The sequence below is a fragment of the Suncus etruscus genome, chromosome 4 (genome assembly GCF_024139225.1).
Source record: "Suncus etruscus isolate mSunEtr1 chromosome 4, mSunEtr1.pri.cur, whole genome shotgun sequence".
In the NCBI taxonomy this organism is placed as follows: Eukaryota; Metazoa; Chordata; class Mammalia; order Eulipotyphla; family Soricidae; genus Suncus; species Suncus etruscus.
In genome coordinates, this window is record NC_064851.1 from 35,518,176 (window position 1) to 35,526,232 (window position 8,057).

The window sequence follows — 8,057 nt, forward strand, 5'->3', positions numbered from 1 at the left end:
AACACTGGCTTTTGATAGTAATTGATTTAAAATATTGTTTGTTAAATAATATTTCCATTCACCCAAAATACAGAAATCTTCTTGTGTTTTCAATTCCTTCTCTCAATAATAGAGCCCCCATTTAGCATTTTCAATGGACAGTTTACCTCAAGGCATAGTGAACTCACTCACCATGTGCCAATATTTTGCTGATATGTTCTTATGTTCAGCTCACAAAAGTTTCTCCAAGAATATTTATTAAAGTATATAGATTATATTATGATAGCCTGTCCTCTGGACAGAGAATTACAATGTTTGTATGAATATATATCATTAGTTTTTTTCATGTTGCAGATTTAACAATAGCTACAGAAAAAAATCATATTTTGCCACCACTTCAATACTTGAGCTTTCTTTGTATTGGAGCATAATTCAGTGCTTTTAGGTGATATAAATTGGATCTGCCCCTACTTGGGATTCCAAACTTTGAACTCAGCAATTTATTTAGCACTTTGGAAAAGATCCAGACTTGAATAGCTCCAGGTGTTTAATTGAAAACCCCAAAAGTATTTCATTTTTTTCATGGACCAGTTACAAAAGTACCTTTTGTTCAGGTTCCTACCTGGAGTGAAGGTTTGGCTTTTAGTTTTTGCAACTTCTCATTTGCCTATATGGATACTATCCCTCAGCTGCCTAGACCTCTATAATGGGGTTATATACACAACAAGCAACCTCACTCATTTGTGCCCTATTTAAAATTGATTGCTGCTCGTATCATTAAAACAAGGCTCTGAGCAGTTTCTTTCTTAAGTTTTGATACTAAAATAATAGTGCTGCTGATCACAACAAAGGGAAATAGACAGCATACTAATTCTCAATGAATCCCTTCAAAGAGCCCTATCTGAGTTTTCAGGAAAAGTCTCCAATCCTTATCTTTTATAAAGGTCTGGGTTTTCTTTAAGAGGACACATTTTGAGCAGCTTGGCCCCGCCTCCGGCGACTTCCTGCAGCTCTCCCCAGCTAGGGAGACACCGTCCAAAGACGCAGCCCGCGCGAGCAGTTTGGCTCTGCCCCTGGCGACTTCCTTCAGTATTCCTCAGGTAGGGAGACCCCGCCCAAACACGCTGCACACGCCAGCAGCTTGGCCCCGCCCCCGGCGACTTCCTGCAGCTCTCCCCAGCTAGGGAGACACCGTCCAAACACGCAGCCCACGCGAATATAGCTTAACACAACTTATAGGTATAGCCAGCTCAGGCCTAACACCAAAATTTCTTAAATAATCAAGAACCCATAAAATTGGGAAAAAAAAAAAAAGGTGGGCATTCAGAGACCTCTGTGCCCCACAGTCTGCGTGCTTCTCCCTAAAGTGAGTGCAGCGCCCAGAGGCCACTCCACCTGGGGCATAGGGATCCCCGCATCCACGACCTCCCCCCCCCCCCCGCACCAGTGCCCAGAAAGAGTGCATTCCCCTGGGACCATTCCACGTGGGTGTACTCCAAAGCATACCATTAGACGCAAAGAAATATGGGTAAATCAAAGAGAACCCTAACATCTGAAAATACAGAGACAGACCCTATCAAGTTTCCAAGTCTGCCAAAACGCACAGATCCCTGGGAAGGTGACCTAAAAGCAGCAATGAGGAAGGAAATACAAGAATTAATAAAACAAATGAAAGAAACCTTAGCTACCGAGTATAAGAAATCTATGGATGAACGAATCAGCCAAATTAAAGAAGAAATGTTAAAGAACATGAGAGAGTCCATACAAAAAGAAATGAAGGAATTAAAAGACAAAGTAACAAGCCTTACAAGCAGAAACACAGAGTTGGAGAGACACATTGAAGAACTCGAAGGAAAACTGCAAACAAAAAATGATCAAGAAACCAACAAAGAAATAAAAGGCAAAGCACTGGAAGGAAAAGTCCAGTATCTAATGAACAAGGACAAAAGAAACAATCTAAGAATTGTGGGTATACCAGAAGGGGAGGAAATAGGGAAAGGGGAAGAACAAGTAGTCAGAGAGATAATAGTTCCCCTCCCTCTGGAAAGAAACCTCAATGCCAATCCAGGAAGTGAAAAGAGTCCCTAATAAAATAGACCCTAATAAAACAACTCCAAGACATATAGTCATCCAAATGGCAAAAAATAAAGAGAAAGAGGAACTCCTTAAAGCAATAAGAGAGAAAAAAAATCTCAAGTACAAAGGTAGGGACATAAGAATCAAACCAGATCTCCCATTTGAAATAATTCAAGCAAGACGACAGTGGAATGACATATTTAAACGACTGAATGAAAGAAACTTCCAACCTAGGGTCCAATACCCAGCAAAATTATCATTCATATGGGAGGATAGACTAAAAACATTCTCAAACAAGAACAAGCTTGAACTATTTGTGCAAACTAAACCAATCCTAAATGACCTGCTCAGAGATGAATTACACAATCCAAACCACCGATTGTAACAAAAACCACCCTACACAACACAACTGCACAACAGTCATCTCTCTCAATAATCTCCCTAAATGTTAATGGACTAAACTCTCCAATTAAAAGACATATAGTAGAGAACTGGATTAGGAAAAATAAACCAGACTTCTGCTGTCTGCAAGAAACACACCTACAACTACAGGATAAGCACAGGCTTAGAATAAAAGGATGGAAAGTAATTATTCAGGCCAATGGAAAACAAAAAAGAGCAGGGACAGCCATTCTTATATCAGACCAAATTGCATTCAACATCAAGAAAGTGATCAGAGACAAAGAGGGTCACTACTTACTGATCAGGGGAACATTAGATCAAGAAACACTAACCCTGGTCAATATCTATGCACCTAATGTAGAGTCAGCAACATATATGAGGCAACTGCTCGTAAACCTGGAGAAACACATGAAGGGAAATGTGATTGTATTAGGGGACCTCAATACTCCACTATCACCACTGGACAGATCCACCAAACAGAAAAATAGCAAAGAAATAAGAGCTCTAAATGAAAAATTAGAAGATTTGGGGCTAATAGACTTATATAGAGCCCTCCATCCCCAGAAAGCAGAATACACATTCTTCTCAAGCCCACATGGAACCTTCTCCAGAATAGACCATGTCTTAGGATACAAAGCCAACCTATATAAGACCACAAAGGTAAGGATCATTAGAAGTACCCTTTCAAATCACTATGCAACAGAAATCAAAATTGACGTCAAGAAGCAATGGAGAAAAACTAATACCTGGAGATTAAACAGCATGCTGCTCAACAACAGCTGGATCAAAGAACAACTCAAGGAAGAAATAAAAAGATTCCTTGAGACAAATGACAACGAAGAGACAACATGTCAAAATCTGTGGGACACAGCAAAAGCAGTAATTAGGGGGAAACTCATTGCAATACAGGCCTATGTCAAGAAACAGGAAAATAACAAAACCAAAAGCTTAAAAGATCACCTCAAAGAATTGGAACAACAGCAACAGAGAAATCCAACCACAAACAGACGGCAAGAAATAATAAAAACCAGAGCAGAAATAAACAACATAGAAACTAATAAATCAATACAAAAAATCAATGAGACCAGAAGTTGGTTTTTTGAAAAAATAAACAAGATAGACAAACCGCTGGCAAAACTCACCAAAAAAAAGAGGGAAAACACCCAAATCAATAGGATCACTAATGAAAGGGGAGAGATTACAACAGAACCCCAAGAAATACAACATATCATGAGATCATATTATGAACAACTATACTCCACTAGGCTAGAGAACCCAGAAGAAATCGACAGATTCTTGGAAAAAAACCCTCTTCCAAGACTGGAAACGGAAGATCTAGAAAGCCTAAACAGACCAATTACCTCAGAGGAAATTGAAGATGTAATTAAAAAACTCCCTAAGAACAAAAGCCCAGGTCCAGATGGATTTACAGGTGAATTCTATCAAGCTTTCCAAGAAGACTTACTACCACTTTTCCATAGGCTCTTCCAAACCATAGAAAAAACAGGAATCCTCCCTAACTCCTTCTATGAGGCAAATATCACACTCATTCCCAAAGATGGCAAAGACATCACCAAGAAAGAAAACTACAGACCAATCTCACTAATGAACATAAACGCAAAGATACTCAACAAAATCTTAGCAAACTGAATCCAGCACTTTATCAAAAAGATAATACATCATGACCAGGTGGGATTTATACCAGGAATGCAAGGTTGGTTCAACATACGCAAATCAATCAACATTATACATCACATCAACAACAAGAAAGATAAAAACCACATGATCGTATCAATCGATGCAGAGAAGGCATTTGACAAAATCCAACACCCTTTCATGTTAAAGACACTCAGTAAAATAGGCTTAGAAGGAACCTTCCTCAAGATAGTTACAGCTATCTATGAAAAGCCAACAGCCAACATTATACTTAATGGTGAGAAACTAGAAGCATTCCCACTAAGGTCAGGAACTAGGCAAGGCTGTCCAATCTCTCCACTCTTATTCAATATAACCTTAGAAGTCCTAGCAATAGCAATCCGACAAGAGAAGGGAATCAAAGGAATCCAAATTGGGAAAGAGGAACACAAACTATCTCTATTTGCAGATGATATGATGTTTTACATTGAAAACCCTAAACAGTCCACAGTAAAACTTCTAGAAACAATTAACCAATACAGCAAAGTGGCTGGATACAAAGTCAACACACAAAAGACAGTAGCGTTTCTATATACAAATCACGAAGTCTAGGAGAGAGAGATTAAAAATACAATTCAATTTAAAATAGTATCAAAAAATATCAGGTACCTAGGAATCAACCTTACAAGGGAAGTGAAAGACCTATACCAGGGAAACTTCAAAACACTTCAGAAAGAAATTGAAGATGATCTAAAGAAATCCCATGCTCATGGATAGGTAGAATTAACATAGTCAAAATGACTATCCTACCCAAACTTTTATATAGATTTAATGCAATCCCTATCCAAATCCAGACACCATTCTTTAAAGAAATAGAACAATCAATCACAAAATTCATCTGGAACCACAAAAGACCAAGGATAGCCAAACAAATACTGAAAAACAAGAAGCTGGGTGGCATCTCCTTACCTAACTTGAAACTATACTATAAAGCCATAGTAATCAAAACAGCATGGTACTGGAACAGAGACAGGACCTCAGACCAGTGGGTCAGAACAGAATTCCCTGACATAAACCCCCAGATACACAGCCAACTAATATTTGATAAAAGAGGCAAGAACCTGAAATGGAACAAAGAAAGTCTATTCAACAAATGGTGTTGGTACAACTGGAAAACCACATGTACAAAAGTGAAGATAAACCCATACCTCACCCCTTATACAGAAGTCAACTCAAAATGGATCAAAGACCTTGAAATCAGACCCGAATCTATAAAGTTTATTGAGAATAAAATAGGCAGAACACTCGAAGACCTATATATCAAAAAGGTCTTCCAGAATGGAGCACCATTGGCAAGAACTTTAGCAACAAACATAAACAAATGGGACTACATCAAACTAAAAAGCTTCTGCATGGCGAAAGAAACCCTACTTAACGCAAGAAGACAGTTAACAGAATGGGAAAAAATCTTTTCACTCGACATATCAGATAAAGGGCTGATATCTAGAACATACAAAGCACTCAGAAAGCTGAGCCCCCCAAAACCAAATAAAGCCATTAAAAAATGGGGAGATGAAATGAATAGACACTTCTCTGAGGAAGACAAAAGGATGGCCAACAAACACATGAAAACATGCTCACCTTCACTCATCATCAGAGAGATCCAAATCAAGACAACAATGAGATACCACCTGACACCAGTGAGGATGGCTCACATTAAAAATAATGGGAACAATCTCTGTTGGCGGGGATGCGGTATGAAAGGAACTCTCATACACTGCTGGTGGGAATGCCCCCTTGTCCAACACCTATGGAGAACAGTCTGGAGAGTACTCAAAGAACTCAGAATTGAGCTGCCATTTGACCCAGCAATTGCTCTCCTAGGTATATACCCCCAAGTGGGAAGGTCATTCATTCCAAAATATATGTGCACCCCACTATTTATCGCAGCACTCAGTGTAATAGCCAAGTCTTGGAACCAACCTCGATGTCCAGCAACAGATGAATGGATCATTAAGATGTGGTATATATACACAATGAAATATTACATGGCAGTCAGAAATGATACAATCACAGACTTTGCAGCAACATGGATGGACCTAGATCATATTATATTAAACAAAGTAAGTCAGAAGACAAAAGAGAAACACAGAATGGTAGCACTATTCTGAAGCACCCAGAACACACATCTTATACACAACTGATACTCAACAATCAAATAACACGGTTTAACAGGGTAGAAACTCTAAACACTGCAATAGTCAACATATACTCAGGAGCAGTGCCCAAATTACCTGAAAAAGGAACAACGCAAACTCTTGACTACACATTATTCCACAAAGAAAGCAGCAACACCAAAAACTGCACCGTAGAGAGAACAGGTATGTAATCAACCTTCCACGACAAAGGCCCACAACAATCACTTAGAGATAGTATTCAGGAACACAGGTAAAGAACACCACGGGAAATCACTGTCTGCAATGGAATCATCCCATAACACTACGTTTTAATGTCTTTATCTTATAATATTTAAAATAACCTCTCAGCTTTTATATCCACAGGCATCCTTGAATACAAATGGCGGATAAACTAAGATGGCAGCGCGGGATACCACACGAGATACCATACCTAGCTTGCACTATGAGATGGCCCCGAGAAAACTCTTTAACATACACTTTATCTCTAGATTACACCTTCTTTTAGGAACTGAAGCACGTGACCAGTCAGACCACCGAAGCAGTAACTGAGACGTACAGACTTAAACTACACGCTCTATTCTGTGAACACATTCAAGCAAACTAGCATTCCCCTGCTATTCTCTCCTCTCTTCTCACTACTTTCTTTTTTATTTTTTATCTTCTTTTTTTCTCTTCTTTTTTTTTCTTTTTCTCTCTCTTTTCTACTCTTCTCTTTACTTTTTTCCTTTTCTCTTCTCCCTTTCTTTCTAAAGTATTTTCTCTTTTCTCCCTTCCTACCCCTTCCATATACCTTCCCCTTTTCCCCCTTTGGAAATCCAACTATCCCTTCACCCCTCAATCCCATACAGACCTCCCGCCATATTAAAACTCTCCACCCTCAGTCCTTAATCTATTAGGCATCAAGATTGACCTCCTACCCCAACGAACCACTACCCAGCACCCAGTAGAGAGGACACCCAGTCAAACCCACACCTCGTCTCCTGCAAGAAAAGGCAGCCAACTCCCCTGTGGATCCATGCTGCGCGGCCCTCCCCACCAACTCCCCCTAACGTGGACTGTTACCTGAAACCGGACTTAGGTCTAAAAGTATCCTCAATGCAAGAACCCTTCCAGGACCTCCCTGCCGCAAATCTTTTGCCACTCTGAAGAAGATCTGGGGATGGGATGGAAAGACGCCTGGGGACCCACACACCACAAGAAAAACCCAAAAGACAATGGGAAAACCTGTATTTCCAACATAAGCATAAGAACTGTATCACACCACCTCTTTACCTGCTTTTCCCCAAATGTAAGATAGTCATATGCATCACTTTGGCCCTTTAAATACTTTGCTACCTCATTTAAAAAAAAAATCTGGCCTACATATACATATGTAAGCACATACATTTTTGTTACCTATTTTTTTTCTATTTATTATTTTTTCATCTTTTTTTGGGTATGTAACCTGTTTCTGTTTTCCCCTTTTGACCACCCCCAAATGCACCAACAATATAAGGTAGCACCATTTCCCCCTGCAAAGGCACACTAAAATAAAGGGGAATTCTTACACACACACACACACACACACACATATATATATATATATATATATATATATTAAAAAAAGAGAGCTCTTATCTATTAGAGATAGGAACTCATAGTTGTTTACAATAGAGGGATATCCCCTACCTTGAAAATATGTCATGTGGAATTAACTTAGACCTCAGGTGTTTAGATACCATCAATCCAGCCTTGAACCCTGGATCCCAGACACAGGAACGGCACAGT